General features: G+C 33.2%; 1 long non-coding RNA gene across 1 annotated transcript; it reads right to left on the bottom strand.

Annotated features, from left to right (window-relative positions):
* Positions 1-2,342: 2,342 nt before the first annotated feature.
* On the bottom strand, positions 2,343-4,000 carry LOC139844513 (uncharacterized). Its single transcript, XR_011757991.1, has 3 exons — positions 3,695-4,000; positions 2,949-3,101; positions 2,343-2,591 (listed from the first exon to the last, which is right to left on the bottom strand). It is a non-coding gene; the product is annotated as an uncharacterized lncRNA (long non-coding RNA).
* Between the last annotated feature and the right edge of the window lie 3,904 nt (positions 4,001-7,904).

Here is a 7,904-nt window from a genome sequence, read left to right as displayed (position 1 = left end):
ATAATTGTCTTTTGAAAAAACAAAGAGAGAAAGAAATGTTGGGGGAGTGTGTTTATGCGTGTGAGAATAGAAAAGCTGGATCGGGGAAAAGGGCTAATAGATTAAAAATTGCAAAAATCGAAATCGACCTTTTCACTTTTTCAATTTTTTTCAAGTTGTCAAGTATAAAAGTTTGTGCTTCGCTGCATGTTGATTTTAGTCGTTTAACATTCGGACAATTAAACGCTCGTTAACCTTTTTACTTTAACGTTCAATCAACCCAACTTTAAACGACCAAAACCACCCCGCAACGAAGCACGAATTTTTATAATCTACAACTTTAAAAAAATTGAAAAGGTGAAAAGATCGATTCAAATTTTTTCAATTTTTAACCATTAGCCGTATTCTCCAATCCAACTTTCTATTCTCACACACATAAACACACTCTCCCGAACATTTCTTTCTCTTTCTTTTCAAAAAACAATCATGACAGTGTCGTCGTCAATTCCATTTACCTGCAAATCTGCAACGATTAAATGTTCGCCAGTTTTACTTGAATTAACAACACTAACATGCCGTTTCTTTTGGAATTCTTACATGAAAGAAACTCATTTTTCTGAGGTCTCTATAACCCCTCGAACTTTCCCAACAAGATACTCTCTCTCCGTTGCCGGATAGCCCTCCCGAAATTCGTCGGTTCCCTTTATCTCTGTAACCGGTTATAGAAGTTCCCGAAAACCTATTTCAACTTTCCAGACTTCTTTAGCTACAACCATCTTGAACCATTCAAACCTCGTACCCACGAAACCCTCTCTGACATTCGCCAAAAAGTTCTGTAACCGGTAATTGCAGTCGGTTCCCTTTATTTCTGTAACCAATTATTGCAGTCCTGGTAACCCTATTTCATCTTTCAATAATTTTGCTACAAGTAACTTGAACGTTCAAAAGTCACACCCGTTAGTCGTACGACGAAACCCTCCGTCGCTAGAAAGCCGATTCAGAAGCCGGCAGTTCATTTCATCTCTACAGCTGGTTATTGCAGACCCAGAAACCCTATTTCAACTTTGCATGCTATTGATACCTCGTAGCTTAAGAAGTCGTTCAGAGATGACTTTATCATCACGTACTTTTAAGCCAACGGCGGCGGCATCATTACTCCAAATTCCCACAGTGCCTATTATTGGCGTAACAGTAGTTAATTATGCTGTGGTTTTTGTTGTTTGTGTTATTAACTACAAAATGCTTTTACTTAAACTTAAGTATCAATTGTTTTACCAGAATTTTGTTGGGTTTATTCAACGTCATTCTAATTTCGAGTTTCAAGTTCTTAAACGGTGTTTGAAATTTGGTTTTTGACCGGTGAAAATTTAAGATGATTGAAGGTAGGTGAAAGATGAAACTCTTGTTCTATTAGCGTGATCTGTATCATATTGGTGAATTGTACCATACTTGTTTCATGGGCTAGTGCATGGTACACCTCATGCTTGCCCATACATGTACTATAATAGTAAACGGTACATGTGTTTAAAGGTGTAATGTTTAAAGTGATGAAAGAAAAAATGTACCAACTGATATAATTCATGATTTTGTAGATGCTTATGGTCAAAAAGTCATTTCTAGAACCTCCAAATGAAGATGCCATATGCAAGGTGAATTTTCAAAGTTAGATATAATATCTAGATTAATAAGTCATCATAACTAAATGTTTGTAGTAAATTTCATTTCATCTCAAACTATAATATTTCAGTTAACGAAGGCTTCATCAATAATTAATAATCATAATCATGCAACAGTTAAATGGAACCAAACTTATCTGTATTTTGTTGGCAAAGCTATAATCCACTAGCTGTGTTTTTAAAATCACATCACATTCAATCATAAGTTCTGTTACACACGAAACTCATAACTCATCATCTAAAAATCGAATCCAAAAATTACCCAATTCGCATAACGCTTACGGAAAATGAAATTAAACCGAAATAACAAACCTAACATATTGAAGTTAAACCTAAGACGAGAGGTGAAAAGGGCGATCGGTTGAGCTAACTAAGCTAGTAATAAGCTATTAAATTATGCTAGTATATCACGGAATCTAACATAGAGATAAAGATAGAAGGCACAATATAAAGCATAAAACATGCACACCTGGTAACTTTAGTCATGTTATAAATATAAATTAAATAGTAAAAAGGATAAGATCAAACACACTAGGTCATACAAAGTTTGGAAGTATAAAAAGTCTGATGGTCTAATCATAAGTCAAAATCACTAGCTCTAAATTACTGTTTTTCAATAAAGGGTATATCAATTTTTTCTTTGCTCATAAAAGAGTTTGATTTCAATTTCAATTTCAATTTAGTGTGTAAAAATGTGTCTGATTTCAAAACGGTTGCAATTGAGACATAATTTGACACCCAGGAATTTTTTTTATTTCTTTATTAAATTTTTTTGTTTCACTTATATAGGCATCGTCTTCGCAATATCACCTTATTACAATCCAAACAGTCCAGGACAAACTCAATCCCTATATAAGTGGAAAAAAAGATCTAATATATTAAAACTGACTTCATATAGTCATTTTATCTTTTACCTCCTTTTGTACTACCAGATACCTACATTAAATATTAAATAAACACTATCATAAAATATAAACACATGTAATTCCTTTCCAAAACATGTGTATCGGCAGGGACATGTTAGCCCTGCCCATCCAACCGCACCCCGTATGCCACTGGAGCCTGGCGAAACACCATCACCATTAAACCCCTACAGCATGTCAGGACCCGGAATCGAGCCTGCATGGTTATTCCTTTTCATCTTTACATGCGTGAGGCCAAGGATCATTTGGGCCGGGTACCACTGGACCACAAGTCCGTTGGTATAAACACATGTAGTTAGTTAGAACTTACCAGATACCTACATTAAATAAACACTATTATAATATATAAACACATGTACTTAGAACTTACCTTCTCTTTTTGCTACTTTTTCCTCTTCGTTTGTGTTATGTAGCTCTTTTGACCAGTTTAACACATTTGATTCTACAACGTCTTAGTAAGTTATGTTGCTGTTAGAGATGACAGCTCTCTTTTTTCCTTATTTCTTAACCGCTTCAGTCGTGCCTGCAATTTTATATGTCAATAGTTATATGCTGTTTAGAGATGTAAAAAAATTGTACCCAATTTAGTGGGTGGATATATAGATAAAAGCTAAAAGATGAGACCCAATAACGTCATCTGTTTACCCTTCTACGGTACCTTAAAATATGAAACGGGTCATACATGTGTATATTTCTAATAACTAAAACCCAAACTGAAATAAGAAGTAAAGCTATGATAGATTATATATTATAGTATGGTTTGTAAATGTAAATTCAACCTTCTAAAAACAAGTTACAACAAACACAGCACATGTTACAGCTGTAACCACACATAAGTTAAAAAGCCTAAAACTAAACAGCCACCATTAAAATAGCCACCGTCACCACCACCGTCACAGCCACCGCCGCCCACACAACGCCGGTGTTACCACCACCACCGTCACAGCCACCGTCCGCCACTACTGGATGTAGAAATAAACACATCTAAGGGCGGATTTCTAAATATTTGGTTAAATCAAACCAACAAACCTGAGAATATAACAAAAACAACCAAAAAATAAAATGTACACCGTTAAAATAATCTATAATTATAATACATTGGGTTGAAATCATAACCTGAGAGGTGTTGAACCCTTAAAATGTATAGATCTGACAAATCAACGCATATCGTTGTTAACATTAACAAACTTCAACATCACTCCCCAACCTCCATCAGCCACCAACGAACGTCATATTTGAGCATGGAGGACCGGTTGGAAGATAAAAACATACAAAAGACAGATCAGTAACAATGGTGGGTTTTCTTTTTGTAAAATGAAAGTGGCTTTAAAGTTAGATTTAGGGTTTTACCATGTGGTGATGGCGGTCGTATGTGTGAGGGAGAACATAGATGCATCTTGGATCTAGGGTTTGGAAAATGAACGTGACTTTAAAGTTGGGATTGAATTTTATATGCAGGTGAGAAAAGGGTCAGGTGAGAAAAGTTGGGATTAATATTTTTGCCAAAAAAAAAAAAAAAAAAAAAAAAAGGGTATTACAATTTACAATTTCTAATTAATTAATTACTGTATTGATTTCTATACTCCGTATATTCTACGTATTCTATCTATTATTTATACTTTATACTCCAATATATATTACGGAGTCTATATCAGTAATTTAAGAACTACGGAGTAGATGATAAATAGTCCGACTCTTTTTTTATTTACTCTATCTATACGTATTTTTTTTTATTTTTTTTTAAGCAAGGAAACTCTCCTATGAACGAGCACATTGGCTCTCCATAGAAGGTAAAACCTCTGGTAATCAAGCAATTAGGATCACCCGAGGAGGACTAAACCACCCGTTGCAATCATCTCCCGTTTCGACTATGCCGATGCAGCGATAATAACCTCAATTAGGATCACCCGAGGGGAACTAAACCATCCGTTGCAATTATCTCCCGTTTCGACTATGCCGATGCAACGATAATAACCCCCCCCCCATCGCTGCCTGGGAGGAAACCTTGAAACCGATTCATGGGCATGGCCAAGTAAAATCCCCTTCCATTTACCCCCAAACGATATGAGAAATGTGTCATAGGTGGATACTTCATGACATGGATAAAATTATGTTTTTAATATGTAGCCAACAGATATCGAACTCCTAACATTCCCTAATGGAGGCAGACCACCAACCACTAGACCACACCACAACTTCTATCTATGTATCTTTTTATTAAAACATATTCGGTATTCCCATCTTTTTGAGTTATTTGAAAACGTTAAATAAAGATGTAGACTATTTGAATACAACATTTTTTGTATTGTTTTTTTTATATAAAAAAAACAACAAAGGTTATTGTTTTTGACGTTTATTACTGTATTAATTGATTTTTTAAGGGCATTCACATTTTATTATATTTTGTAAAATTATCTCACATCTTTTTTTTTTTGTTACAATACTAGGAGGTTTTATGCCGTGCAAATGCACGGCTCAAATTGTGACTTAAGATCTATTAATCAGCTGTGCAATTAATCTTAAACTGTTGTAGGAGTCACTTGAACCATTATCTCACACATTAGTAGAATACACATATACAAGTACAAATGTTAAACAAGTCAAATGAGAAGATTAATCTTCTGGACTAATCTTTTTATATTATACTACAAACCCGACCCGGTAAACATAAAACGTAACACAAAATAAATGAGCCACAAGTAAATAGAAATAGTCACTTCCAATTGCTCATGTTTCTAACAAATAACAATCAACACATAAACCAAGTTTGGTATTAACAAGATGATGAGGTAACCCCGCGTTACGGCGTTGAAAGTTTCTGCAATACTGATTTAAGGTGGTTTACGGAGGTGTATTATTTAATTACATGCGTTATATTAAAAATATATATATTTGTACAAAACATAATCAATCATACCGATAAAAAATTATTTATTAGTATTTTTTATGTGTGGTGTACAATAACCACCCTCATTATATGTTGATTACGATATTAGTTAGTTTTTTAGAAGTCCTATGTAATAATTCAAATAAGTTTAAGTGTTACATTATGACTATTAAAGTAGTTCTTGTGAACAAATAAAATAAAAAATATATCATGAATAAATAAAAGAAGCTAAAGATGCATGTTGTTAGATAACATAATTAACCAAGAAATAAAAAAGTGGCACTTCGTTGCGAATGAGTGTTGGTAAGCTCGTATATTTTAACGACAATGATTAAAAATCAAAGATCGTTTAGCACATTTTCTTTTTCTATCCTTAACATTTACTCAACTCTCGGCTAGCATAAGTTATTCTAAAAAGTACCAAACAGATTTTAAGAAAATGATAAATAAATAAATAAAAAAGATTATTTAAGGAAGAATAATAAATTTAGTTTATTTAAAAAAAAAAAAATAAATATTGAGGTTGATGTTATAATTCAGTAGGCTTATAACTACCTTTAATGGTTATAAGAACAAAGAGAGAAAAAGAGAGAAGAAGGAGAGAAGAAATATTGATATTGATATTTCAAGAGAAATGGTGCACCTTAAATGGTTACCATACATGTCTATTTATAGTATAAAATATTACTATGCAAGAAATATAATAATAATAAAATTAACATCCAATCTAGATATTTTATAACACAATCTAGATATTTTATAACACTCCCCCTTGGATGACAATTTTATTAGAGAATAACTAGTACTGCCTCGTTAAAACCCTTGCTAAAGAAAACCCATTGGGAGAAAACTTTAGCTAAGGGAAAAAGAGTGCAGCATAGAGTTGACTCCCCCTCAAGTAGGCAACGCCTGAGTTGTTACATCTTCTGAACATGCCTCATGCCAATATTATGAACGTGTGTTCTGAAAATAGCAGTTAGCAGTGCTTTGGTATAAAGATCAGCAGAGTTGTTGATTGAACGTATCTCATTTTAATCTGGTTGTCTTTTACGATATCTTGAGTATATGAGAAAAATCTGAGGTTTTCATCTGAAATTGTATCATCTAAATCTTTTATGTACAAGTTTGGCTCTCGTGATTTGTCTACAGTCTCCTTCATGGTTTGTTCAAACCGTTGTTTCAGTTCCTATTCCCTTTCAGTCTTTTTCTGAGCCTTACCAATATACCATTCTTTTCCATCAAACTTATGACCGTTAAGACCGTTTATAGCTTTAGCGCCTCGTCAGCATTTATGTTTTGTTCTGTCATTTTTGATACTCTTCTTTCATTTGTATTATGTAAGCTGTATTATCTTCATAGATAGTTGTTACGCTTTTATAGCGTTCTAGTCCACAAGAATCAATAATGATTTGTATCATTGATCTTAACTAAAATCATTCCCGAGTAGCTTCATGTAATGCAATCACTTCGGCATGATTTGATGATGTTGCAACAAGTGTTTGTTTTGAGAACGTCATGATATTGCGGTGCCTCCATTTAGGAATACATATCCAGTTTGAGATTTAGCTTTATGTAGATCGGATAAATAATCTGCATCTGTATAACCAAACAAATCTTGTTTCGAGTTGTTAGAATAAAATAATTATAAATCAGTAGTTCCCCGAAGGTATCAAACTATTTGTTTGATCCCATTCCAATGTCTTTTGGTAGGGGCTGAGCTGAACCTTGTCAACAAATTAACTGCAAAAGAAATGTCAGATCTTGTATAATCTATAAGATACATAAGAACCTCAATTGTACTAAAATATAGAACTTCCGATCTGTTAAAATTTTCATGATCTTCGCAGGGATGAAATAGATCAGTGTCAATATCGAGTGATCTAACAACAATGAGTTTGTCTTTAAAAAAAATGTTTTAAAATCTTTTCGGTATAAGTTGTTTGATGTACAAGTAAACCATTAGGCATATGCTCAATTTGCAATCCAAGGTAATACTTGGTTTTTTCAAGATCTTTCATTTCAAAATAATTCTTTAGAAGTTGAATGATTTCATAGATCTCTTTATTTGTTCATATGATGTTAAGAACATTGACATAAACAACTACGATCACATATCCGAACATTGTTTTTATAAAACATACATGCAAAATAAGTTTATATGTATACCCTTTTTTTTATCAAGTAGTCATTTAATCAGTTATACCATATACGTCCCAATTGTATAGACCCATATAAAAATCTTTGTGATTTAATAGAATACATTCCCTTGGGTTTTACATTAAATGCTTATGATACCTTAACCCTTTAGGTATATTCATATATATCACTATTAAGTGATCCATACAGATAAGTAGTAACAACATTCATGAGATGCATTTAAATAACTACCAGGTTGATTAAGTATCTAATAAGTAATTGTATCCATTACAGGAGGATAAT

Source organism: Rutidosis leptorrhynchoides, chromosome 4, assembly GCF_046630445.1.
Source record: "Rutidosis leptorrhynchoides isolate AG116_Rl617_1_P2 chromosome 4, CSIRO_AGI_Rlap_v1, whole genome shotgun sequence".
NCBI lineage: Eukaryota > Viridiplantae > Streptophyta > Magnoliopsida > Asterales > Asteraceae > Rutidosis > Rutidosis leptorrhynchoides.
This window is presented reverse-complemented; position numbering and strand designations above follow the sequence as displayed.